The sequence below is a fragment of the Lygodium microphyllum genome, chromosome 11 (assembly GCF_053477565.2).
Source record: "Lygodium microphyllum isolate KBCC chromosome 11, Lygodium_microphyllum_v1.1.10, whole genome shotgun sequence".
In the NCBI taxonomy this organism is placed as follows: Eukaryota; Viridiplantae; Streptophyta; class Polypodiopsida; order Schizaeales; family Lygodiaceae; genus Lygodium; species Lygodium microphyllum.
In genome coordinates, this window is record NC_141145.1 from 154,459,307 (window position 1) to 154,486,970 (window position 27,664).

Genomic DNA, 27,664 nt, shown 5'->3' on the forward strand with positions numbered 1-27,664 from the left:
AATGAATAAGATTTGAGGTTTATATACCTCAATCCAAATTTTTGGCTAGTGTAGCAACAAGCAGGAAATCAAAGATTCTGTAGATGACACGCCAAGCAAACAATGCCATTGTGAGTCCACAAAATGAACAAGATTTGAACTTCATACACCTCGATTCCGAACTTTGGGCTCATGTAGTGACAAGCACAACAATCAAAGATTCCGAAGTCAATCAAAACATGAAACCTAAATGGAAAAACCACATAGTAGCGTAGTGAAACGACCAAATTGCCATTTAAAACACTTACCTATGCATACAACCTTGAGAGTCAAAACACCTTGATGAGTACCTAGACAGAGCATTACAATACACTATTGGTCCTACATATTAATAACAAAATCCTCTGATTACTAAAAGGCTAAAGAGTTGATAGATAAATTGTCTCAAATGAAACGGGCTTTCACAGATGCAAAGGATACTGATTTAACTTTTAATTTGCAAGCACTTAATCACTATTTCAGCAAACAAATCACAAACACTGGTCGTTAGAGCTGGAGTGCTTCTGCTCAAAGACGAAAAGGCAGATTGGCCCCAAGGCTTGGTGCTGCTTGTGGTACTTCCTTAAGATTACTTGAGCAAAACGGATACAAAGAACTTGGTTCTGTTCCAAAACCTTGCAGTTCAGCCGCTAGCAGTCTCTGACCAGCAACTTGCTCTTCACAATTTAGTCCACCCTACCTGCTCCCTAAGCCACCAGTTGCTCTCATCAACTATGACTAACAAACTCCAAAGCTGTCCAAATCTGCCTTGAAAACATCACTTTCTGCATAAACGCTCCAAAAAGTAATTGCATGAAGATCAACACCACTACCAACAACAAAACTTGTGCCCTCAAAGGAGAGACAATGTTGCACACTATTGATCCACTTAGAACTAGGGTTTCCATTAACCACTAATTAAGTGTCCTTGAACCAGACCCAAATGCAATAAATGCTATTTTATCATAAATACATGGCTTAAATTTTTCAAGAGGACAAATGCACTCCCAATCCTCTATAAATATGGGCCTATGTTTAGTGCATTCTTAATACCACATTCCATCATTCAAGCCAGCTAGCCTTCAGCACTCTCACCTTCAACTACTGCCCACACCCCTTATACCCCTACCTGAGGACACTGCAAATTCTTGGAGCCTTCCCATGTGCTGCCCTACTGTCTGCATGGTCTACCACAGCAAGCGAGCTGATACAGAGTTCTTGTTTAGCATCAACATCATCATCATCATCTCACCCAGCTGCCTACGACCTGTCTACACCCTGGCAACATGTTTCTGAAAACCTACCAGCTGTATTGTCACATGAGAGTTGCTGCCCAGCTGTTCGTGGTTTTTCAATAGACTGTCCACTCCAGATACCCTGCACTTTTTGCTGTTCCAGACCACCCAGCATCATGTGACACTACTACAGCAGTCACCTGCTGCCTTAGCATCTGCAAACCCAAAGGTCATCATCCAGCTGCTATGACTGAGTTTACTGCCTTGGCAGGCCACCCTGCTGTACACCAACTCTCTGCAGCAGATTCAGACTGCTGACATCATCCCAGACTCAGCAAGATCTGCATTTTTGCTCTTTCTAGTATCTAGTCTGCCCACAGTGCTGCAGCCTTATTCAGATGTCAGTGGAATGCTGCTGTGTTTCAGAATTCAGACAAAGTATGACACATTCTCGGAGCATTTACTGCCCTGGCAGACCACCTTGATGTTCACCGGCTCTCTACAACAGATTTGGACAGCTGACATCATCCCAAACTCAACCAAATCTGTGTTTTTGCTGATTCTGGTCAGCTACACTGCTGTGGCCTTCTTTAGATATCATTGGAATGCTGCATTTCAGAATCTGGACACAGTATGACACACACTCACTGCTGACATCGCCGATCGGTGTCTCTAACTCATCGTTCAGCTCACCTCATCTACAGTGCCTGGGACACACAGGCTTGAACTCCATTGTAGTATATTCAGCACATAGTTTGATTCATTCATTCATTCATTGACCTTCTCAGTTATCTTCATCTTGAGTTCTACCATTCACTCCATGTTTGCCATACACTTCAAGTTTCTCTATCTCTATTCCAACATTTGCTTACATGGTATTCCAAGCTAGGTACACACACAAATACCTAAGCCTTGATCAGAAAGCTTGACATTGAGAGAAGTAAGAAAGCAAAGAGAAGAATGTCTCAGCCACACTTGCCAAAGCAGTCGCTCCCCAAACCTATTTCTGCGGCATCAACACCTACTTCCATGGAGACCTTGAATAAGTGGCATCACACTTCTGAAACACCAAATCCTTCTACATCATATAAAGTATTTCATTAAGTAACTTGTACCAACTCACTAGAGATGAATATATTGAAGTTTTGAGTGGCACTCAAGGAATGGGTATAACTCAGCACACATCTAGCACTACTACTATCCCTTCCGCATTACCATCCAAATAAGCCGACATACAATGCAGGGGGAGGTGTACATCAGCCCCAGTATGACATTGAGAAGGATCCAAAACTCCCAGCCCAAGGAGCACATACCAACATGGGATACATATTGTATTCAATCTCTCAGAACCCATCGGTTTCAATGAAAGGTAAACAATTTTTAATTCCATCTAGGCCTTTCTTTACTTCAACTGGCATGTAGATTAATGAGTCAGGATTTTGTCTACATCTGACCGAATGGTCAATCCATTCAACCCATTCAATATGGTATAATCCATCCGATCCTGTATGGACCCACCTGATGGCTTCCTTGTCTGCTGTCCGTCAACAGTCAACTGCAAATCCACCCAGTCAAGGTAGTCATTCCCTGCACGTTTTTGGCCCATTCTTCTGCAATGGCTCCTCCAACAGCTCTATCCTATTCTCTCCCTCATTCACTCTCTCTTTCTCTTCCCCCCCCCCCCCCCCCCCCCCCCAACCCCTGGCCCCCCCCTTTTCTCTCTTTCACATGAGACATGTCACATGACACAATCATCAATGTGACAATGCATTATGCAGCCACCCTCTCTCTCGCAACATGGTCCAAATTTGACACAAGCACTCTCTAAAGCAATCTGGCCATCTCAAGCTCTCTACTCCCTCAAACTATCTCTACTTCCTTAACCTCTCTACATTTCCTACTCCCCCAAGCTCTCTCTACTCTCTCAAGATTTCTATCCCTCAAGCAAGTTCTACTCCCTCAACCTCCCTACCCTTTTTACTCCCTCAAGCACTCCAACCTCCACCTTCTTGAGTCTCCAAATCCACCTTCTTAAGTCTCTCTCTTTTTTTTTCGTAAAAGGTAATTGTATTAATTACAAAAAAAGTACAAGATTACATGATTACACGAGTACAAGAGACACGAGGGCCATAGGCCAACGTGTGGGAAATCCCCAGACTAGTATACTAGAAAAGCTACACCAATCATGGCAAGGACCCAGAGGCAATTGCCAAATCCCAGGAATGCAAATCCTCCCGAGGGAGCAAGTCAGAGTGCCTGATGAGATCTAGCTGCCAATGCAAGAGCCCTTTAAGCCTTGCAATATGTCGCGGTACATTAGAGGCCGAATCAAAGAGAAAAGCATTTCGGGTGGTCCAAATGTGCCAGCATCCCCAGTATCTGAAAAAGGGAAATAAGATCTTCATATGTAACTGTGGCGGCGTGGGATACTTTGGGCGCACAAAAACCCAATCAAAAGGAGTCAGTGAGGACCCCACCACTGTGCGCCAGATTTGGGACAAGAGAGACCAGATATTCTTGGCGAGCGGGCAAGAAAGAAAACGATGTCGGGCCGATTCCGCCGTAGTGGTGCAGAAGAAACAATTGCCATTCGAGATTCGACGCTTGGAAAGGGCCGAGGCAAGAGGAAGACCACCAATCATTACCCGCCACAGAAAGACCTTGCATTTGAAAGGTGCCCTATTCTGCCACCCCTCCATCAGCGTTGCCTGCCACCATGACAGTGATTTCCGCAGGCCCCAAACAGTATTAGCTTTCACACCCAGCCATTGGTGATCTTTAATAAGAAGATGATACACCTGATTAGTAGAGGCCTTTTCCAGAGTCAACCGGCCTGCAAGGTCCCAGTCCTGCCAAGGGCGATCCATAGCCAGGGCAGGAAAGGGTTGCCTACCCTGAAGTTCCGACGAAAGCTTCCCCCATAAATCACGGTATCCGCGCGGGATCCTGAAAAGTCTCCTAGCAGTCCGAAACGATGCGAGGACATTGCGAGTAGCAAGGGTAGCATCCGCAATCGAAGTCACACCCAAACGGGCCATGCGATTAAATCTTGGTCTGAGCTGATGTTTATCTTCCCATGAAAGTAATCTGGATACTGCCAACAATTCCAGCTGGAAAGAATTAGTCTGCAAGCGATCCCCTACAGGATGCCAACGGGTCTTTTGGAGCACCACTTTCCAAGATCCGACCAAGTGCAGTAACAAAGAGGAAGAGGGACTGGAAAATCGAGAGTCAGCATTAAGGACATGCCACCATGAGGCCCGAAGCCGTGTATTGCCCTGGCGGAGCCCGCTATCCTCAAGAAAATAACGGGCTATGATGGTCCACGGGTGATGATCCACACACATGGCACGAAAAAGAGACCAACGAAGAGCCAGCATATGAGTTTCTGCATCCAAAATAGCTCCACCACCCATGCGCTTAGGGGTACATGCATGTGACCATGAAATCCAGGAAATGCCTGCCTGCAGTAAATCTTTCTTCCATAGCATGAAACGAATGGGATGGGTGAGAGCCTTCAAAGTAGTGGGCGTCCATGGCAGTAGTGGCAGGAAATACGTCAGCATTGGTAGCATAATTGTCTGAGCCACTTTGAGGCAGACATGGAACGGCCAGGCTTGCGACTTCCAATACATAAACTTCGCGGCCAGTTTTTGTGAAATCCACTCCAGCAGGTCCTTTGGCCGTACATCCACCCCCAATGGGTATCCAAGATGCCTGACAATGGAGCCACGGGAAACCACCTGGCCCTGCCAGCCTAACGACTGTAAATCCGGCTCCGTGCAACTGAGAATGGCCGACTTAAAGGCATTGATGCGAAGACCAGAGGCTTGACCAAAGAGCGTCCAAACATCTAATGCCTTGCGAATGTTGTCCCTGTCCGCCTGCAAAATCATAAAGGAGTCATCAGCCAAAGATTGGCTAATGAAGTGCTGCCCCAAAGGAAGAGATAACCCTGCCAGCTGGGCAGAAGCCGCCATGGAGGATAACATTGAAAGGACCGGGTGAGTCGCCAGGGCAAAGAAGAGAGGGCTCAAAGGGCAACCCTGTCTGACCGAGCGTGCAAGGACAAATGGCTCTGTAACCCCACCATTAAGCATAACTCTTGAAGAAGCCTCAGTACTAATGGTGTAAATCAATCGAGACATCCGGATACCAAAGCCCATAGCAGACATAAGATCGGCAAGGAAAGACCAGTCCACACAATCAAACGCCTTTTCCAGGTCCAATTGAATCAAGACCACTTGCTGATTGGAGTGCCGCGCATAGTCAATAGCCATTTGCACATTTAAGATATTATGCAAAATGTTGCGGCCCTTAATGAAACCATACTGGAGAGGGTGCACAATAGCTGGAAGGTGCTTGTGAAGCCTATTTGCCAGCACTTTGGAAAAGATTTTATACATCGCGCCCATCAACGAAATTGGTCTCCAGTGTTGCAGCTTTGACGGCGAAGGGACCTTGGGAATCAGTTTGATAAGGCCTTCTTTCCATGAAGAAGGCATGACCCCTGTTTCCCAAACCTGCTGAAACATGACCACCAATGGCTTTACCAACTGCGTGGCCGAGTGCTCAAAAAATTCATTAGTGAGGCCGTCCCAACCAGGACTTTTATCCTTAGGCAGGTGCAACAAGACATCCATAACCTCCTCTTCGCAAATATCCGCCTCCAAAGTGGCTTGCATATCAAATGGAACCTGCTGGTGGACCAGATGATAGAAGACCGAGCGGGCATGCATAACCTAGCTAGACGGCAAGGAAGAGGAACCAAAAAGATCCATAAAATAATTTCTGCACATATCGATAATGGTCTGCGGATCAGTGACCATGCGACCTTCCGAATCCTGGAGTCGAGTCATATTTTCGCGGGCCGGAGAAGCATGCAAGGCGCGAAAGAACTTATGAGACTGGCAGGCACTATCTTGCAATGTGTCAGTCAAGTTTTGCAGCTTGGCTTGCTGATAAGATTTCAAGCTAAATACTTGAATAAGATGGGCCAAACGCCTCTCCAGGGACAGTAGAAAATCATCATCTGGGGAGTCCAGGAGCAAGGAACGGACCAAGGCCAATAAGTCCTCTGCTGCATGTCGACGACGGCGACAAAGAGAGGCATTATGAATCCCATACTGCCGAGCAACCCGCTGCACATTAGAGAGCAGGCGTGCGAACGAAGCCAAGCCCTCAGAGGCGAAGTCCAATAAGAACCTCTCAATCAATTGCTGCATATAACCCTGAAAAATTGGATGCTTCAAATAAGAGGAATTGAAGCGTAAAGGGAGCTTATTCAGCAACTGCATAAAAGGTGCAGTGGATTGTGCCCGCATCTCAAGCTGGAGGGGGAAATGATCCGACAACGCATATTGCTGCAAGACCTTCATCTCCAGCATCTCGGGAAGAAAATCATCCCCCTGCATGATATACATTCTGTCCAGTCGCGACCAGGTGGTTGCATATTGTGCGGAATGAAAAGTAAAACCTGAAACAGAAGGGTGAAGCCACGACCAAAGATCTTGCTTAAGTACGTGCAAAGCAAAGGAGTTCCACACCCGGCTTTCTGGCGTATCCATGACCGAATGCCCTGAGGTGGACTGAGAAGAGTCAATACACATATTGAAATCTCCCATCAAAAACCCCCTGCGGCCAAGTGCCATGGAGCCCTGCAAAGTCGACCATAGATCCCGTCGGGATGCGGGATCATTCGGAGCATAGAGCCCCAGCAACCATAAAATCTCTCCTTCAAATAAGACTTCAATCACCAGAAATCGGCCGTGCACATCGTTTTTAACAAGAACAGGCTGGTATTTCTCATGGACAATCATCAGCACGCCCGAGTAGTGCTTAGCAGGTGTCCCTGCATAAAACAGACGGAATCCATGGCAATCCACAACTTTTCCTGCCTCACCGTGACTTTTGTGCTCCACTGCACACAATACATCCCACTGGTTCTCATGCAAGACAGACCACATGGTATGTTGCTTATGGCGAGAGCAAATGCCTCGCACATTCCACGTGGCAATCTTCATATATTTTCAAAAAAGGAAGTCAGGAACGAGGCGCCTGTTGCCTCGATTGCACCTTTTCCGCGAGGGCATCCAGGACACCCTCATCCAGAAAATCAGCCAATACTGCAAACGAATTCGGGCGACCTGCTCTAGAGGTAGAAGGGAAATCCACTGCCTTGGGAGTAGGGCGGGGATAACGCCTATCCCAAGGTGTAATCACATTACCTTTTGCATCAAATGCCAGCTTAGCAGGTGGGCCCTTGGGGCCCTCTGAATAGACTTTCCTTGAAGACGGATGACGGGGGGCGGACGGGGCCATAGTACGCGCATCCTGCTGTGAGGTGACCATGCCTTTCCTGCGCGTGTACGTGCGCACGGAATCCAGAGAAGCATTAGGCCCAGCATCTGCCAGGCCTGCGTCCAACTTTTTACCTTTTTTTTGTCGTGCCTCAATCCAGTCAGTGTTAGGAGAATCCAAACCCCGGACCTGTTGTTTGCCTTTATCCATGACAGTAGGTGGCTGAAGGGTCTCCTGTGCCAGGGCATCGAGCACCATGTCATCCTTGGGCTGCACAACCTGCGCCTCCTCAGAAGACGGTTGCCGTTCCGGGCATTCGGCCACAAAATGCCCTAATTTACCACATGAAAAGCAGTGTCCGGCAAAATTGCCCCATTTCAGGCGAAAATGCAAAGGATACATGCCTGAACAATTGAGGCGAAGCCACGCAGGCCTTTTCCTGGCCGTATCCCATAGCATGCATAAACGGTTTCGGTTCATAGCCCTGAGGCTCGGGGGAACCAGCACTGTGCCCACAACCGCCATCGCGTCCTTCAACAATGGCCAGTATACCGCTGGACAGTTTTCCACTTCCACCCACACCGGGCATTCTCGTTGAAGCAGACGCTGGAAGTCAGCCATAGGGCGCCATGGTACCACATGGACTAAGCGGCGATCAAAGAATAGTGGCAACTTGGACAGGAGCTCTGCTCGATGCGATTCCAATTTCAACAGCACCTCATAAAAGCCGCGAGGTCCAAGGAAGATCTCCTCAACACACTCCCCTTGCAGTAAATGGTGCATCCATTGGCGAATATGCGAGAGCACTGGGATCCTGCCGGTGAAAAAAAGTATAACTGCACGGTCATAAAACACCGAGAAGGACCGCAAGACTGATTTTGGGTCCACCGTGGCTTCCAGCACATCATCCGCAGCCGCAGCAGAGAAAGTATCATTGTTATGCTGGACATAATCGCCAAGCAGAGTATTGGCAAAGTCCAGCAAATGTTCCCAGTCAATTTCCTGCGAATCCACAGGTTCAGAGGCAACTTGCGCATAGGAACGGTCCTGAGGACCCATTGGCTCGTCTGAAGTAAGCTTGGAGCGTTTGCCTGCAGGCGGCAGTTCAGAACCCGGAGGCGGCTCCTCCGTGCATGGCACCATATCCTCCGGCTCCTCTGTATCGGAATCAGGGCCAAGGGCTGCCACCGTCCGGTCGAGAAAATCCATATCCAGGCCAGCCATACTGCTGTCTTCTCGCTTTCGCTCGCTCCCTCACTCTCTCTCTTTCTCGCTCTGTGCAAGTCCCGGAGGGCTCTCTCTCTCTCTCTCTCTCTCTCTCTCTCTCTCTTCTCTCTCTCTCTCCCTCTCTCTCTCTCTCTCTGTACAAGAGCAGATCAGATCTTGGAGCTGAGCAGGGTTGCAGTCACGTGCTGCCAAATTAGGGTTCCCTTTCTCTGTCACGGCACCGCAAGATGCAGAGGGCAGGCACCCGCGGGCAGCAGACGTAGGGCAGGGGGCGGACAGGACAACTGACGAAGGGGCAGAACTCGGTCACTCGCTCGACTCCTCCCTGTCGAGCTCTGTCTCACTCACGGGCACGCGCAGATGTATCCAGGCGAAGACGCGTACCTGCGGACGCAGACGAGCAGCGGCCGACAGCGACTGACGTAACGCGGGCAGACGACGGGGGCTCAGGCGACGGTGGCGCAGACGACGGGGGCTCGGACAGACGACGGGGGCCCAGGCGACGGGGGCTAAGGGGCTCAGGCGACGGGGGCACGGACGACGGGGACGCAGGCCAAGACGACAGGGGCCCAGGCGACGGGGGCCGAGGGGCTCAGGCCTCTCTCTCTCTCTCTCTCTCTCTCTCTCTCTCTCTCTCTCTCTCTCTCTCTCTCTTTCACACTGAACTATTGCAAATAACTCTCTCTCTCTCTCTCTCTCTCTCTCTCTCTCTCTCTCTCTCTCTCTCTCTCTCTCTCTCTCTCTCTCTCTCTCTCTCTCTCTCTCTCTCTCTCTCTCTCTCTCTCTCTCTCTCTCTCTCTCTCTCTCTCTTCGGCCCTTAATAAAGCCATACTGTAGAGGGTGCACAATGGCCGGGAGATGCTTATGGAGCCGATTCGCCATTACTTTGGAGAAGATTTTGTACATTGAACCCATCAAAGAAATTGGGCGCCACTGTGTCAACTTAGATGGGGAAGGAGCTTTTGGAAGCAGTTTAATAAGGCCTTCCTTCCATGAGGAGGGCATGATCCCCATTTCCCACACCTGCTGTAACAAAGCCTGCAATGGTTTCACCAGTTGGGTAGCAAAAGCTTCAAAGAACTCATTAGTGAGACCATCCCACCCCGGGCTTTTATCCTTAGGCAAGTGTAACAAGACGTCCATAACCTCTGCCTCACAAATATCGGACTCCATAGTAGTTTGCATGTCCTGCGGAAGCTGATTGCGGACCTGGTCATAAAAAGCCGAACGGGCCTGAGTAGTTTGGGCCGAAGGTGGAGAGATGGAACCAAGAAGGTCACGGAAATAATTCCTGCACATATGCACAATAGTCTGTGGATCCAGGACAATGTGGCCTTCTGCATCCTCGAGTCTGGTCATATTCTCTCGAGCAGGAGAGGCATGGAGAGCTCGAAAGAACTTATGGGTCTGACATGCACTGTCTTGCAACGTTTCCGTCAGATGTTGCAGTTTGGCCTGCTGATATGATTTCAACTGGAATGCTTTAATAAGATCAGCCACCCGCATGTCCAGTGCGAGCAGAAATGCATCATCCGGAGTGTCCACCAGCAGAGAACGAACCAAAGCCAGCAGATCCTCCACTGCCTTGTGACGCTGCCGACAAAGCGAGGCATGATAAATTCCATACTGCCGAGCGACCCGCTGCACATTAGAGAGCAATTTTTCAAAAGACGCAGTGCCCAGAGAAGAGAAATCCAAAACGAATCTGTCAATCAATTGCTGCATATAGCCCTGAAAGAGTGCATGCTTCAGGTAAGATGAGTTGAAGCGCAAAGGGAGTCGGTCCAGAAATCGCTTGAAGGGTGCAATTGGTTGTGCAAGCAGCTCAAGCTGCAGCGGGAAATGGTCTGACAAAGCATATTGCTGCAACACTTTGATGTCGAGTATCTCAGGAAGAAAATCATCATTCTGCATGATATACATACGATCCAGTCGCGACCATGTTGTCGCATACTGGGCCGAATGAAAAGTAAACCCTGTAGAAGACGGGTGTAGCCAGGACCAGAGATCTTGCTTAAGAACAGCAAGAGCCAACTCATGCCACATACGACTTTCGGGCGCGTCCATTACCGAATGCTCCGATGTGGACTGGGAAGAATCCACACACATATTAAAATCCCCCATGAAGAAGCCGCGTCTGCCAAGTGACAAGGAGGTCTGCAAAGTTTGCCAAAGCTCCCGACGAGATAACGAATCATTCGGAGCATAGAGGCCAAGTAACCATAAGATTTCCCCTTCGAATAAAATTTCAATCACCAAAAAGCGGCCATGAACATCATTTTTAATAAGCATAGGCTGATATTTGGCATGTACAATCATGAGCACTCCCGAATAATGCATGGCCTGTGTCCCTGCATAGAACAGTCGAAAGCCATTGCAATCCACTACTTTTCCGGCTTCACCGTGACTCTTGTGCTCAACAGCGCACAGGACATCCCACTGATTTTCATGCAATACTGTCCACATGGCATATTGCTTGTGGCGAGAACAAATTCCTCGCACATTCCACGTGGCGATTTTCATGTGTAGTTAAAACCAAATCAGGTACGAGGCACAGCTTGCCTCGATTTGACTTTGTCAGCAAGAATGTCCAGGACTCCCTCGTCCAAGAAATCCGCCAACACAGCAAAAGAGTTCTGAGGACCAGATTTGGAAGTAGATGGCATATCTGCTGGCTTGGGGTTGAGTCGGGGGTAATGACGGTCCCACGGGGTAATGACATTACCTCTGGTATCAAATGCCAGCTGAGCAGGGGGACCCTTTGGACGATCCGAATACATTTTTCTGGCGGGCTGATGACGGGGGACAGAGGAAACCATAACAGGAGCAGCGCGCTCGGAAGACAACATTTCCTTCCTGCGCATATATGTACGCGTGGAATCTGGTGAGGGAGCAGGCACAGTATTTTCCATGCCAGCAACAACCCTGTTGCCTTTTTTGGCACGTACTTCCACCCAATCAGTGGCGCGGGAATCCAGACCCGAAACCTGCTGTTTACCTTTGGCCAGAACTTGGTGCTGGTGGATAGCATCCAGCGACGGGGCATCACACACCATATCTTCCGTGGGCGGCGCAGCATGGCCAACATCGGAGGTATGTTGCTGCTGTGGGCATTCAGCCATAAAATGCCCCAACTGTCCACAGGAAAAGCAATGCCCTGCAAAAGTTCCCCATTTCAATCGAAAGTGCAACGGATGCATGCCCGAGCAGTTGAGGCGCAACCAAGCAGGCCTTTTTCTTGCAGTGTCCCATAGCATACACAAGCGGTTGCGATTCACTGCCCGGAGACTGGGAGGGACGAGAACAGTGCCTACCGCGGCCATAGCATCCTTCAACAGCGGCCAATAAACAGCCGGGCAATTTTCCACTTCGACCCACACAGGGCATTCACGCTGCAGCAGACGCTGAAAATCTGCCATTGGACGCCATGGAACCACATGAACCAACCGGCGTTCAAAAAATAAAGGCAGTTTAGACAGGAGAGCAGCACAGTGCATCTCTGATTTCAACAAAACCTCAAAAAACCCCCGGGAGCCAACAAAAATCTCTTCAACACATTCCCCTTGTAGCAGACTGTGCAGCCACTGGCGAATACGAGAAAGCAGCGGGATTCGCCCAGTGAAGAAGAGTATCACAGCGCGATCATAAAATACTGAAAAGGAGCGTAGGACAGTTTTTGGGTCGACGGTGGCGTCCAGAACATCTTCAGGTGCGGAGTTGGAAAAGGCTTCCTGATTATGTTGAACATAATCGCCAAGCAACGTGTTGGCAAATTCCAGCAAATGCTCCCAGTCAACATCCTGGGAGTCCACAGGATCCGAAGCAACCTGAGCATAGGAACGATCCTGAGGAACGCCTATCTCTTCCGAAGTATGCTTGGTACGTTTGCCCGCCGGCTGAATGTCGGGACGAGGGGGCATCTCTTCGTTGCATGGAACCATGTCCTCAGGTTCCTCAGCATCAGAATCCGGGCCAAGTGCTGCCACTGTTTGGTCTATGAAATCCAAATCCAAACCAGCCATCGTGTGACAATTTGATCTTGAAGGAGGGCTGACCCTGTCTCTCTCCCGCTCTCTCTCTCGCCCGCTGGTCTGGACAGAGGCGCTGTCCCGGGGTGTACTCTGCAAAGACGGCTAATAAAAGCTGAGCTGTACCTGTCGCCTTGCAGGGACAGAAGGGCGAAACAGAGCCTGTCGGTCGCAACGGCAGGACGGGACAGGCTGAGGTGCCGGGCAGGGATCCGTCAGGTCAAGGGACAGGGCGGCAAGGGCGGCCGTGGACAGGGCGTTTGAAGCCGAGCGTCAGAGGCGGCTACGGACAGGGCGCCAGGCGAAGAAAGCGTGGGCGGCGGCAGGCGCAGGGCGTCAGGAACCAGGCGTGAGGGGGGTCGTCGGCGGCACAGGGAGCAGGCAGGACGAAGGTCTAGGCGGAACAGAACTGCAGGCGGCGACGGGACTGAGGAGGCGCAGGTACGCGGCGAGCAGCAACAGACCGGCAGGTGAGCGACGTCACGTCGGGCAACTGCCGAGCAGAACGCGAGCGCGCGAGGAAGAGGGAGCGTCACTCTGCGTCAGCGCAGGCGACGGGAGGGCGTGCAGGGCCAGTCGAGGGCAAGACGGCACGACGCAGGGACGCCATCGCAGCTTCGCGCTCTCCACTCTCTCTCTCTCTCTCTCTCTCTCTCTCTCTCTCTCTCTCTCTCTCTCTCTCTCTCTCTTTTTTTTCATAAAAGTCTCTCTCTCTCTCTCTCTCTCTCTCTCTCTCTCTCTCTCTCTCTCTCTCTCTCTCTCTCTCTCTCTCTCTCTCTCTCTCTCTCTCTCTCTCTCTCTCTCTCTCTCTCTCTCTCTCTCTCTCTCTCTCTCTCTCTCGTAATGGATGTTATATTTATAAAGTACTAAACGACAAAAGAGTTACAAAAGTCATAGCAAAGACGCAGAGGAAATTGCCATATGCCAGGGAAGTAAGTCCTCCCGAGGGAGTAAGTCAAAGTGCCGAATGAGATCTATCTGCCAATGCAAGAGAGCTTTAAGCCTAGCAATATGTCCCTGAACATTAGAGGCTTAATCAAAAAGAAAAGCATTCCGAATGGTCCAATTGTTCCAACAGCCCCAATATCTGAGAAAGTGAAACAAGATCTTTATATGTGACTGTGCCGGTGTGGGGTATTCAGGCCACACAAAAACCCAATCAAAAGGGCTTAGCGAGAAACCAACCACTGCTCACCAAACCGCTGACAAGAGTGACCAGATTTTCTTAGCGAGAGGGCAAGAAATAAATCGATGACGGGCCGAAACCACACTGGTGGTGCAAAAGAAACAATTGTCGTTGGAGATTCGACGCTTGGAAAGGGTTGAAGCAAGAGGAAGACCACCAATCATCACCCTCAAAAAAAAGGCCTTGCATTTGAAAGGTGTCTTGTTCAACCAGCCCTCCATCACAGTTACCTTCCACCAGGACTGAGATTTACGCAATCCCCATACAGTATTAGCTTTAGTAACCAGCCATCAATGATCTTTAATCAAAAGATGATACACCTGGTTAGCTGAGACCTTTTCCAAATTCAGCCGGCCTGCAAGGTCCCAGTCCTGCCACGGACGATCCAAAGCAAGGGCAGGAAAGGGTTGTCTACTCTGGAGCACCATCAAAAGCTGTCCCCATAAATCACGGTATCCACGAGGAATCCTGAAAAGCCTCCTGGTTGTACGAAACGATATCAACACATTGCGACTGGAAAGGGTGGCATCTACAATTGAAGTCAAGCCCAAACGTGCCATGCGGTTAAATTTTGGTCTGAGCTCATGTTTGCCTTCCCAAGAAAGTAATCGCGAGGCTGCCAACAATTCCAGTTGAAAAGAGTTAGTAGCTAAGCGGTCCTCCGCAGGATGCCACTGAGCCTTCTGGAGAACCAATTTCCAGGAACATACCAAATAAGCAAGGATGATGAAGGACTAGAAAACCGAGAGTCTGCATTAAGAACATGCCACAGGAGCTCCGAATTTGGGTATTACCATGCACAAACCCGTGATCCTCAAGAAAATAACGGGCTATAAAGACCCACGGGTGATGATCCAAGCACATGGCACGAAAAAGAGACCAACGGAGTGCCAACATATGAGTTTCGGCATCCCAAATAGCCCCACCACCCATGCGTTTGGGGGTACATGCATGCGACCAAGAAATCCATGAAATGCCTGTATGCAAGGAGTCCTTCTTCCATAACATGAAACGAATGTACTGAGTAAGAGTAGTCAATGTAGTAGTAGTCCAAGGCAGCAATGGCAAGAAATATGTGAGCATTGGCAACATAATTGTCTAAGCTACTTTGAGGCGAACATGGAAGGGCCAAGCCTGTGACTTCCAATATAGAAACTTAGCTGCCAGTTTCTGTGAAATCCACTCTAGTAGTTGCTTTGGCCGAACATCAACACCCAAAGGGTACCCAAGATGCTTGACAATGGAACCACGGGGAACAACCATTCACTGCCAGTCCAATGACTGCAAATCTGACTCCGTGCAGCTGAGAATGGCTGATTTCAAAGCATTGATATGAAGACCAGAAGCATGACCAAAGAGAGTCCAAACATCTAATGCTTTGCGAAGATTATCCTTGTCCGCACACAAAATCATAAAGTTGTCATCAGCCAAGGATTGACTAATGAAGTGCTATCCAAAAGAAAGAGACAATCCAGCCAACTGAGTAGAAGCTGCCATATGAGATAACATCGAAAGAACCGGATGAGTCGCAAGGGCAAAAAAGAGAGGACTCAAAGGACAACCCTGTCTCACAGAGCGTGCAAGGACAAATGGCTCAGTAACACCACCATTCAGCATAACTCGCGAAGAAGCCACAGCACTAATGGTGTAGATCAAACGAGACATCCGAGTACCAAAGCCCATAGTAGACGTAAGTTCTGCAATGAAAGACCAGTCTAAATAATCAAAAGCCTTTTCCAGGTCCAATTGAATCAATACCACCTCCTGATTAGAGTGCCTTGCATAGTCAATAGCCATTTGCACATTTAAGACATTATGCAGAATGTTTCGGCCCTTAATGAAACCATATTGAAGAGGATGCACAATGGCGGGAAGATGCTTATGGAGCTGATTTGCCATCACTTTGGAAAAGATTTTAAACATAGAACCCATCAAAAAAATTGGTCGCCAATGTTTCAACATAGACGGCGAAGAAACTTTTGGAAGCTGTTTGATAAGTCCTCCTTTCCATGAGGAAGGCATGAACCCCGTTTCCCAAACCTGCTGAAACATAGCCATCAATGGTTTCACCAGTCGGGTAGCAAAAACCTCAAAGAATTCATTGGTGAGACCATCCCAACCGGGACTTTTATCCTTGGGCAAGTGTAACAAAACATCCATAACCTCCGCCTCACGAATATCTGTCTCCAAAGTAGTTTGCATGTCATGTGGAACTTGATTGCGGACCAAATCATAGAAAACTGAGCGGGCATGAGTAATTTGGTCAGAAGGTGAAGGAGTAGAACCAAGGTGGTCTAGAAAATCCTAAACCCTAAACCTTCTGCATCCTGGAGTCTAGCCATATTCTCTCGAGCAAGAGATGCATGGAGAGCTCAAAAGAACTTACGAGTCTGACAAGCACTATCTTGCAAATTCTTAGTCAAATTTTGCAATTTGGCCTGCTGATAAGATTTCAATTGAAACTCTTTAATAAGATCAGCCAAACGCATAGCCAATGGCAGCAGAAATACATCATCTGGAGTCTCCACCAGTAGAGAACAAACCAAAGCCAGTAATTCCTCCGCTACTTGTCCACGCCGCCGACAAAGAGAGGCATGATGGATCCCATACTGCCGAACAACCCGCTGCACATTAGAGAGCAATCGTTCAAAAGAAGCATTGCCCTCAGAGGAGAAGTCCAATAAAAATCTCTCTCTCTCTCTCTCTCTCTCTCTCTCTCTCTCTCTCTCTCTCTGTGTGTGTGTGTGTGTGTGTGTGTGTGTGTGTGTGTGTGTGTGTGTGTGTCACCGAATATGGGAGATACCTTGTGGAGATGGGCACAGCACACAAGTTGGCCATTCTTAATGGCCTAGCTAGATACCCCCTATCCGGCGCCTTCACATGTTATCCTCACCGACATGGTGCTAACATAGTAGACTATGTTCTTGCCCCACCAATGCTGATATCTCACATCCAAGACCTCTCAGTATCCCCACGCCTTCTCAGAGTTGCAGTGGATCATGCCTACCTATCATTCACCATCGACCTTCAATTCACTGACACGCAGACCCATCATGCAGCTCACCGGCACCCGAGATACCTCTTTTCCGGAGAGAGAGAGAGGATACCTATGAGGCAGAGATCCTTGGATTGTTACATGATACAACCGCGACGTTCCATTATAGGAGCTGACTCAGCAATTCAATGAGGCCCTACACATCGTTGCAAGTGTAGCCTTCCCACACTCACAACCCACACAGAGAGCCCCCACCAGGGTGACACCTCGGAACAGCTAGTATGATGATGAGTGCCGTGAGACCAGAGCACGGCTACAGAGAGAGATAGCACTGGGGTCCACTACCCACAGACAGGCACAGATACTCTTTAGACGCCTCACATGGTGGAAGAAGAGAACATTCTTGGCCCCAGCTAGAGCGAGACCTATATCAGTTATTCTTGAGCCAGGACTCTAGAGAGGCTTGGAGGTTTTTCAGAGAGCATTGCCTGACCACACCTATTACGTCCACTGCTGTATGGGAGGAGTATGCAGCTAGTATTTATACTGTGGAGGGTCAGCCACCACTTCCTAACCCACTTGAGCCTTGTCCAGAGACCACCACTTTCTTTACAGAAAGTAGGGTCCGAGAGGCCATTGACAAACTTAGCAGAGGAAAGACACAAGATCACGATGGATTAGTAGCCGAGCACTTGATCCATGCTAGAGATTTGGTGGCAGGATTCCTAGCTTACATGTTTAACAGAGCCATGTCTGAAGACCTACCAGAAAGCTGGAGCACGAACACTATTGTGCCTATCCTCAAGTCAGGAGACCCTACTCTACCCAATAACTATCAGACTATCATGGTTGGGCATACATTGGCTAAGTTATATGCTTCCATCCTTGAGCATGAGTTAAGCACGTGGGCAAAGATGTGGGGTCCTAGAGCACAGGGACAAGCTAGCTTTAGGAGAGGCTTCTCCACATTGGATCACATCCTCACACTCAAAGCGATCATTGAGGAGGGAAGGGCCCATGGCCGATGGACCTACTGCTGCTTTGTGGACTTCAGCAATGCCTTTGACACAGTATCGAGAGACATACTAATAAATAGATTGCATACCATGGGAGTACCGAAAGAGCTCAGTTGGGGTATTTTGGCACTGTATGAGAGAGTTGTGGGAAAAGTCCGGACACCTAAGGGCCTTTCGGCACCTATTTACTCCACCATTGGGGTGAAGCAGGGATGCCCCCTCTCTCTGACATTATTTGGCCTGTACATTGATAGGATTGCTGATTGCATTTCACAGGAAGGAGATAGAGGAGCCCCACTAGCTGGCACTTGGATACCTCTCCTACTATATGCAGATGACATTGTATTGATAGCTGACTCTCCAAAGGGTCTACAGAGACACTTGGATGCACTACACTCCTATACTTTGGACAATGGGCTTTCAGTGAACCTTGGTAAAACCAAGGTGATGGTATTTAATACTACACCCAGCGGGTCAGGAGATCAGCACCTAAATTCACATATGGATTTGAGGAGCTAGAGTATGTGGATTCTTATACATACCTAGGAGTCTTATTCACAAGGCCCACCTTTTCTATGCGAGAGGCAGCAGACACTAGATTGACTCGCGGATACACAACACTAGGTGGTTTAGAGAGGATACACAACACTAGGTGGTTTAGAGCAGACACTAGATTGACTCGCGGATACACAACACTAGGTCGTTTCCATTGTCTCTTTACAGACGAATTTGGACCACTATTCAGAGTCATGGATTTTACCAATCAGCGATGCCTTGACCTCTTTCTTCTTGAGATACGACGGCTTCATGACATGCATCTCAAGAGTACAACTACTCCAAGACATCGAGGCTCTTCACAAAGGCAGCTCACAAACTTCTTTGCAAGACTCAGAAGACTTCAATATAGTTACAGCCACAATCCACACGAGAGCCTCTCTCACTACCACAGTCCACAAACAGACAAGGAGTATTGATTGATCGAGCCGTTCAGCTTAGCCAATCCAGACGTCCTAGGCCTCGGCACAGACACCGATGATACCTTCATAGGCGGATACAAGGGATTATTGCTCGGGCTAGAGCTAGGTCCTCCATACCCACATGAGATTGTACCATTTGGAGCTCATTGTTACTAGATAGAGCTCTAAGTTTTACACACAGCTATAGTTAGTTTCCTCTCTTATTTTGATTTGTGCTACATACATATTTTGCCCAGTCAGTTATACCATCATACACATGATTGTAACTCATGGTCTCATAGGTCATTTTGGCCTTTTGTAGACGTTAATATATCATTTCATTTCATTTCTCTCTCTCTCTCCATACCCAATCATCAATGGCGCCTCCTCTTCATGATGCCTTTCACTTGCATTGTGCCTACTTCGAGCGAGTGAATGAGAAATCCAACACTTGCAAGTGGCAATGCAAATATTCCCCCAAGATGCAAACCTCATCGTTCATCTGCCTCCTCATTCAAATATGCAAATTGGGAGGGGAGGCCACACCATGCCCCAAAATTCCCAACGATGACTACCAAAAATGTCGTCGGAAATACTTGTCATTGAAGCTACGCGAAGGTATTTCAAGGGCAAGCGAGAAGGTGGTGTCTCCTAATCATGAGGCTTCGGATGCAGAAGAAGAACCCTCTCCAACCGTCTTTGTTTCCTCTATTGGAGGGGCCACCTCTATCCCATCTAGGAAAAGCCACTCAAGTGGAGCACATATACTGAAGAGGCAAGCCACACTTGCCCAATATCTTGGACACCATGCCAAAGAGAGATGATATTCTCTTTTTGACGAAGCAAAGATGGAAGTGGATGAAGCGACTCATCCCTGGGTTCGCGGCACTGTTGCATCCCACATTCAATATGCCAATGTCCTTGTCGATCATGATGCCTTTCTTTGAAGGCTTTGGTGAAAGAACACCATGGTGTCTTTCTCCAAGAACTTGTAAAGTATAGTGATCAAAGGGGCACCGCATTCGACTCCACAATTTGTTGGAAGAGGGATTCATTGATGAAGCCTCTTTTTTTTTGTGGAAATCGTTTGGCTACCAATTGCCCCACCTTCAAAAACTGGCTTTACGCATTCGACTCCACAATTTGTTGAAAGAGGGATTCGTTGATGAAGCCTCTTTTTTTTGTGGAAATCGTTTGGCTACCAATTGCCCCACCTTCAAAAACTGGCTTTACGCATTTTTACACAGGTTCGCAACAAAGTCTCTAATCTCTTAATTCTTTTAAATTGAGTTTAGTTCCAAATTTGATTTTTGAATTTTTAACCTATTTTATTTTCTTATGTGCTTTAAGATTGCTCATCAAGTACGTGTGAGAGGAATTAGTCCACCTATTCTCTCATGCACACCAAAATTCACAACAAGCTTAGCACACGATAATTGAAACAACTAATTTATTATCACTCCAATTTACACATGCCACATAGGATACATGAGATGTCTATGGCAAGTCAAGTATACTAAATCTATATACTTGTAGTTTATTCATGAAATTAAATCATGTAACATATTTAATGGTTTATTTATTTATTCTAAGTTATTTATCATTTACATGTATAGGTTAATGTAGATGCGCTCAAGCTCTCCACAAGCACACTTAAAGGTGTGACTCATGAGAGAAACTTAGAGGAGGAGCAAATATTTAAAGACCTTTATCTAGAGGTCGAGGATATAGACCAACAAGTCTCTCCTACTCATATACACCCATGTGCCATGTGTGTCCTCGTGTTGTTAGTGGTGGAGCTTCTACCTTAGCATTGACACTAGCTGTCCATGGTGATCATGGGGCCCTTAGGTGCTACACGAGGCGTAGAAGTAGCTCGAGAAGCACTCCTAGTGCAACACATGAGGATACATCTATCACTACCTCTTGTGTAGAGCTTAGAGAGCCAGAGTATGATAAGGACTCAAGAGGGCAATGTACTTAGTGAGGGTGACTTTGTTGAGGAGGCTAATGACTCCTTGAGTATCAGTGAGGATGCTTCTAGCTCCAATGTCAAGAGTGATATGAGTACTTAAGACTCTAGAGCCTATGTCATATGAGATTAATCATCTTTGTCACATGACCTATTTTTGTATACCTTTTTTTGGAAGATTGCTACTTGGCTTATAAAAAAGTTGTTGGGTTTATACTATCCTTAAGTCTTGAGTCTTTTTTCAACTCTATTTTACACTTACTTTTGAGTAAAGTCTCTAAATTTATGTTTAAGTCCAAATATTAAGTACAAACTTTAATTATATGTTTAAAAATTTTTCATCAGACGTAGATCCAAGATTTATTAGTCCAATTAGTATCATACTAGCATCAAAAGGTACTAATTGGATGCCATCGAACGTGACAACATTGGTATGGGTATAAGTATTCATGATAACCTTAACCCATATTGCTATATGAATATACACAAAGGTGACTCGATAAGCAAAAAATCAAGTAGCAACTCTCATTCATTTGTAGATTCAAAAGATATTTCTTATGGTGTATCACAATACATTCAATTCCCACTATCCATAATCCCACTCATTTCACATATACCTTCCACTAAACATTTGCCACACTTCACTACATCCAAGGGCACATAGTCCTTTGGCATGTATCTAATAATGCCTTAATCTTATCCACATCTGTGTGATAGAGGTGCGTCAATGCCAAATGGTAGGGGTCTATCCCCTCAAACCAAGCACCGATGGGTATCTATATGCAAGGCTTGTCTAACCAAGCATATCAACCTCCTAATATCATTGTCGTAAGGACATGAAATTTTAATGCTTTGCTTAGCATTTGATTGAATGTTAATCAAATGCCCGAATGTAAGGTACATTTTTTATATGCAAGTTAGTTATTTCACAATGACTCACCAAGGTGATAAGTTATCTTTAACAAGTACTAGGTGATGCCTGGTGACAAATTTTGGCCTAGATATTTTATTAGCCATTAGTGGTGACACTAAGAACTAGGCATTAATTAATTAATTAACGCTAATCCAAGGGCTAATAAATGCTCAGGTTTGCCTGGATGACAAATCGGCCTAACCGATTTGATTATAGGTTAGTATGGTTGATTTTTTTAGCAAGAATTGAGCATTAAACTAACTTTCAAATTTAGTATTCGAAAATTTAATTTAAGTGGGCTCAAATTATTAAAAACTACATTTAGAAAGTTGTCACCTGGCAAAACTTAGCCATGCAACTGAGGGAAAGTTTGTTGCAGCCTCATTTCAACACTGTGCAGCTTGGGGGAGAGAGAGAGAGAGAGAGAGAGAGGAAAGGAGAGAGAAAGAGAGCTATTGCTGCAATTTTCCAACCATTGGTAATCAGCCCAACCATTGAAGGTTGTCAAAGAGCTGCCCCCCAATTAATCAAAAGGCCATTGAAGTACAGTACGGGGAAATTTCGAAAACGGGAAAAATGAAAACGGAAAAATTCAGAGTTTTGGAGTTTTGGCCAAATTTTGAAAACTAGGAAATGGCGTTTCGGATTGTACACTAAAATAAATACGTTATCACATGGATATGTAAATATATCAATATCTACAACAACATGTACCCTTATTTCATACAAAACTTTGGGCCTTCATATCATAAAATCGAAATTATGATTCATTATACATGTCACGAGTGAAGACTCCGTGGTTAAGACAGTTTAACAAAGTGAAGACTCAATTTTTAAAACTTTAAACAAAAAAATGAATTATAATTTATGACTCATGAATCATCTGAAGACCGATATCAAGAACAATGGAACCAAGATACATAATAAGTAAAATCAAGATACATGTAATTGTGTCATGTGAATAATCTATCCAAAGTCCAATGAGCACTGAGTACTAGTAAATACTGAGTAATAAGTATCAACATCAATGAACAATCATGATATCATCATGCGCATGTGACATGTGTAATACCACTAATAATTAGTAACTAGCAACCGCAATGCTAAACTAACTCTTGACTCCTAAGGTATAATGATTCCGGTCTTCAGAGCCCATGAGTCATGACTCATCTAGATTTCCAGGATCTGTGCACCATCTCCTCATCTGACTCTAAGAACCCTCGTATCCCTTGATTCAAGTGACGTGCCTCTAAAATGGATCCGGCACCATAATTAGGTAATGCTAAATGGAAATTTGGAAAGAAGCTAAGAACTTAGAAGAAGATTGAAGGAGGAGGAGGAGCAGCAGCAGCAGCAGCAACAGAAGGGTGGAAAAAGAAGAACCTAGAAGGAAAGAAGAAAGGAGAAGAACTTAGAAAAAGGAAGGAAGAAAAAGAAAAAGAAGAAAAGAAGGAAGCAAGAAGGAGGAGGAGGAGGAGGAGAAGTAGGAGGAGTGAGCTACAAGAGGTAGTGTGTCTAAGCAAGAGGAGGAGACAATTGCGCAAAAGATAGGGCAAAACTGAAACCCAGTCTACCCATCAGCCAGCAAGATACTAAAATGGCATTTTCCCATCTCCATTTCAGTCCAAAAAGGCCGTTTTGTCTCAAGGCCCCCAAAATGCCGTTTCGAGATACTATGCATTGGAGGCAGATGACAAGTTACAGCCTATCTAGGCTGTCTACAAGCAAGTGACAACAATTTTGGGGTCTACAAGGGCAAGCAACTGTATGTGGGCTCCTATTGAGGGCGGGCTGCAGTAAATCAATCATTCACAACATGGCAGCATTGATTTCAGCCAATTTTGGTGATGAACGTCTAAAATTTCTCTCTCCACCTAACTCTACATTCTCTCAGCCAACTCATAGCTCCCCTCAAGAGATCTTAGCTAAATTCCATCCCAAGAGGGTTCAATTGAAGAATTTCTCTTGCTAAACCCTAATTTATAGTAGAAATAAGGGTTTACCAATCACCCTAGGAAGAGTGCTCAGAAATGGGGCCTAGTTCTTGAAATTCAATAGCTGAAATTCAAGGATATTAGAGAATTTCAAAGAGGCAACCAGCCAACATTAAGTTTTGGGCAAATTTTGTCTTCCAAGGAGCAAATTGAAGGCCAATCCTCAAGCAAACCAAGGGGCAAATTGGTTTGAAGGCTTGTTGATCGCCATAAACAGTCAATCATATTGAAGATTAAAGAAGATCAAACCAGATCTCAATATATGTCAACCTTTAGCAATACAAGTTAAATAAATACTGCAAGGGGTGCCAATGTTGGGGCCAACTGTGCATCCAATGTCCAAGATTAAGTGGTAAAGTGAGTATTTATAGATTTATGTATTTTATGCTTGGTGAAATTAGTGCTTAATCAAGTCATTTACCACCCTCACTGACAAGGAAGGCTAGTTTCATGGTTCCATTGTCCATATGCCATCAATTCCTTTGAGTAGGTGGGCCGTATGAAGATATGCTAGGGTTTGCACTCAAGAAACATGGCATGTATGACCAAGACTAAAATGCAAAGATAGAGACAAAGACAAGCAAAACTCAAACCCTAAATGCAAAATGCAAAACGCAAAAATGCAAAACTCAAACACAAAGAGAAGAAACTCTAAAGTGAATGAATGTTGTAAATGAATGTAGAGCATACAAAATGCCCAAGAGCAAAGCAATGCAGTGTCGGAGAGTAACGTCCACTGAAGACGGATCCGCAATAACCACCAGTCGAAGATGAGAGAGTGCTGAATAATGAAGGGCAGCAAGCTGGTCACCAAAACACAGCAGTCAAGGCTGAGATCTAGTAAACGCAGCAATGTACCGCCACACAGGAAGGACGAAAACTGATCACTCGAGGCAGAGAACTATCATGCAACAACAAGAGAGGTGCTTGCTGATGTAGATGGCCTGCTGGACAGCAAAACACAGGTACTGCAACAGTCACCCAGTGGCAGAGATGGTAGCTGCCAGCCTGGCACGAGATGCTGAAAACAAAGGCTGATCACGTGCTATGATGATGCAATAGATGGAGACCTCCAAACAGTAGAGCGATGACTGAAAATAGGCTGCCTAGGGCTAGATAGTGATAGGCTGCAGCCGGTGATGGCTAGATAGCAGATGATAGGTGGCTGATGTTGGCTGAACCACAGTAGAGTGAGAAACCTACACAAAAGGATGAGGCTGAATGGTGGGCACCCCATCTATTTATAGATGTTGAAGGGTGCCCCAAAAAATTAGAATTTTAGGGGACCACTGAAACTCTCTCGTACTGAGTACCAAATTTGCATTTTTCATTAATTAAGCATGTTTTGGGACTGTTTAAAAATGCTAATCAACTCTAAAATGTGTTTTAGCTCAACACCCCCTCTCAGGCCCAACACTCAATCTAAAGGAAAGGCAGGCAATGTTTACCCCAAGGCATCCCACCCCAAAGCAACCAAGGCATCGAACAAAGGGTACATGTCAACTGCCTCGTGCCCTACCAAGACTACAAAGGTGATGGTTATCTTACCAAGGGAGTCCAAGTAGTCACCCCAAAGAGGACAGGTCATCGAACAAAGGGTACGCTCGTCGACTACCCAGTGACCTACCAAGCCCTACAAAGATGGATAAAACCACATTGAGCATTTTTTTTTGTGGAAAGCTAATTTTAGGGGTGGTGGCTAAATAAGTAACAATGGCCCAAAAGATGGGAGTAGGGATGGTACACCCAGCACATCACAAAGCAATACAAGCTTACAATGTCGATGACAAGGGAAAGGGTGATAAAGTATCATGTGAGGAAGGATGGTGGTGTAATCTGCTTGTGGAAATAGCTTAGGATCTGTCCAGTGGTGCTCTGCACAATGGGACACATAGGATGCTACATGTTGAAGAATGCTTATGTAGCAGTTGCCACTTGGACAGTGTTCCTCACAAGAAAATTGTTTACCCAGAAAGGGCAAGGATAGAAGACACTATCATGATAGCATCGGGAGAGATGTTGCACAATCCACCATGGGAGGGGAAGCCTCCATACTGGTAGAAGAGCAAAAGTCCAAGTAGATGGAACCATGAAGAACGGCGCGTATCTCCTGTCTCCAGCTCAAGAAGAATTGGTGTAAGTCTACATATTAGCCCTACATTGAAATACAAAGCCCTGCAAAAGAGAGAAAAAAAATCTGCAACCACAAAGGTGACTAGTGAGATGCTCCAAAAAACAATACTGAAAATAAAAGAAAGCAAAGCTAAGTGCAATGCAATGAGTATGTAAGTATACAGTGGAAGTCTAAAAAGGAAAAGGCTAAGTGTGTGGCCACCATTGCATACGGTGAAGCAGGGAAGTGATCCTAGAAGGTACAGTGGATATCCTAGAAATGGATGTGTAAAGTATAATAGGTGAGCCACTAGCAAACCAATTAGTCAATCCTTCAGGAGTAGTGAAGAAGATAGGCTACTAAGATTGTCCACGTGCCACATATCCAATAGCCGCTAGGACAAATGGAGTAGATGGTGCAATAGTGGGAGGCATAGCCCCACTGGATTGGCCAACTGGAGTGGAGACAGTCGCAGCAATCTGCAGTGGTTTTCTAAGAGGAAGACCTTGGGCCTTGGTACGACACTCCTCGTCCACATGGCCCGACCTCTAGCAATGTGTAGTAGGGATTTGCTGCCAAAAGTTTTGTATTACTTTGCTTTCGCCAACGAAAGTGGTGTCACCCTTGTTTTAACTTGCCTCCGCATCTTGTGAGTTCTTGCTATTGTTGGTTTTTCCTCCCGAAAAAGAGGCAACCAACCCTTGTCTCTCTAAATGAATGTGTGTGAAGGACTTCTTGTGGACTTGATTGTGTAGTCTCATGTAATGCAAAAACTGGCACTCAAACTCGTAAAAGGTCAGTAATCTAGAGAGTGAGATAATGTGATGGATAAAATGGAAGCATTTGTCGAGTAACTTATTCAAAAAGAACATAACCTGATCATCGTTTAGCTTTGGAAAGCCAGTAGTAGCAAACTTGATGAGTAATCACCAATATTCAGTCAACTTGACTTTCAAATCATCCCCTTCCTTAATGGAAAACTCCTGAAGCTCAAAAACGAGATTAATATGTCGAGTGCAATCTCATGCAGCATAGCAATAAATGAGATGACTCAATGCTCAAATGTGAGGGGAAAATGCTATAATTGAGAGTGGAATTCACGAAGCAACCCCTGTATTAACTCAACATTGACCGTAGTATTGTGGGCTCTCCATTGATAAATGTGATTAGGGTGAGCTAATCGAGGGTCTCGCATAGGCTCAATATCAACAACGAGGTTCCAAAGTCCATGAGATTCAAGCACTTGTTGCATGAAATTTGACCCGTTAAAACGAGTCTTATCTATAAAGGCATTCTTGGAAGTTGTAACAAAAGTAATAGTGCTAGGAGATAGAGAACATATGTAATGGGAGTAGGGTGAATAGGGAGGTAGAGTGGGGGAGTAGAGTACACTTGAAAAGCAATCCCAGAGTACCCATAATGCATACAGAAAGTGTGCATAGCGGATCCATATGTGGGCAAGGGAAATTTGGATATAGGCGTGGTAACTGCCTATGGAGCCCAAGGTGGAGGGATAAGGACACAAGGAGCAAAGGATGGAAATCCCTGCTCTCAACAGCTTGTAGATGCAAAGAACTGAGTAAAATCAATCATTTACTACTGCTGCCCTATCTCAACAGCCTATAGATGTTGTCACCTGCTATTGATTGGTCTTCTCCTGTGCCTGGCTGCCTCAAAAGGTCCTCCAATGGCAGACTTGCATGGGCATTTT

General features: G+C 46.3%; 1 protein-coding gene across 1 annotated transcript in view; it reads right to left on the reverse strand.

The window, feature by feature from the left end:
• LOC148029555 (tRNA-thr(GGU) m(6)t(6)A37 methyltransferase) overlaps positions 1-27,664 on the reverse strand; it is a 68,557-nt gene that overhangs the window by 14,117 nt on the left and 26,776 nt on the right. The window lies entirely within an intron of this gene.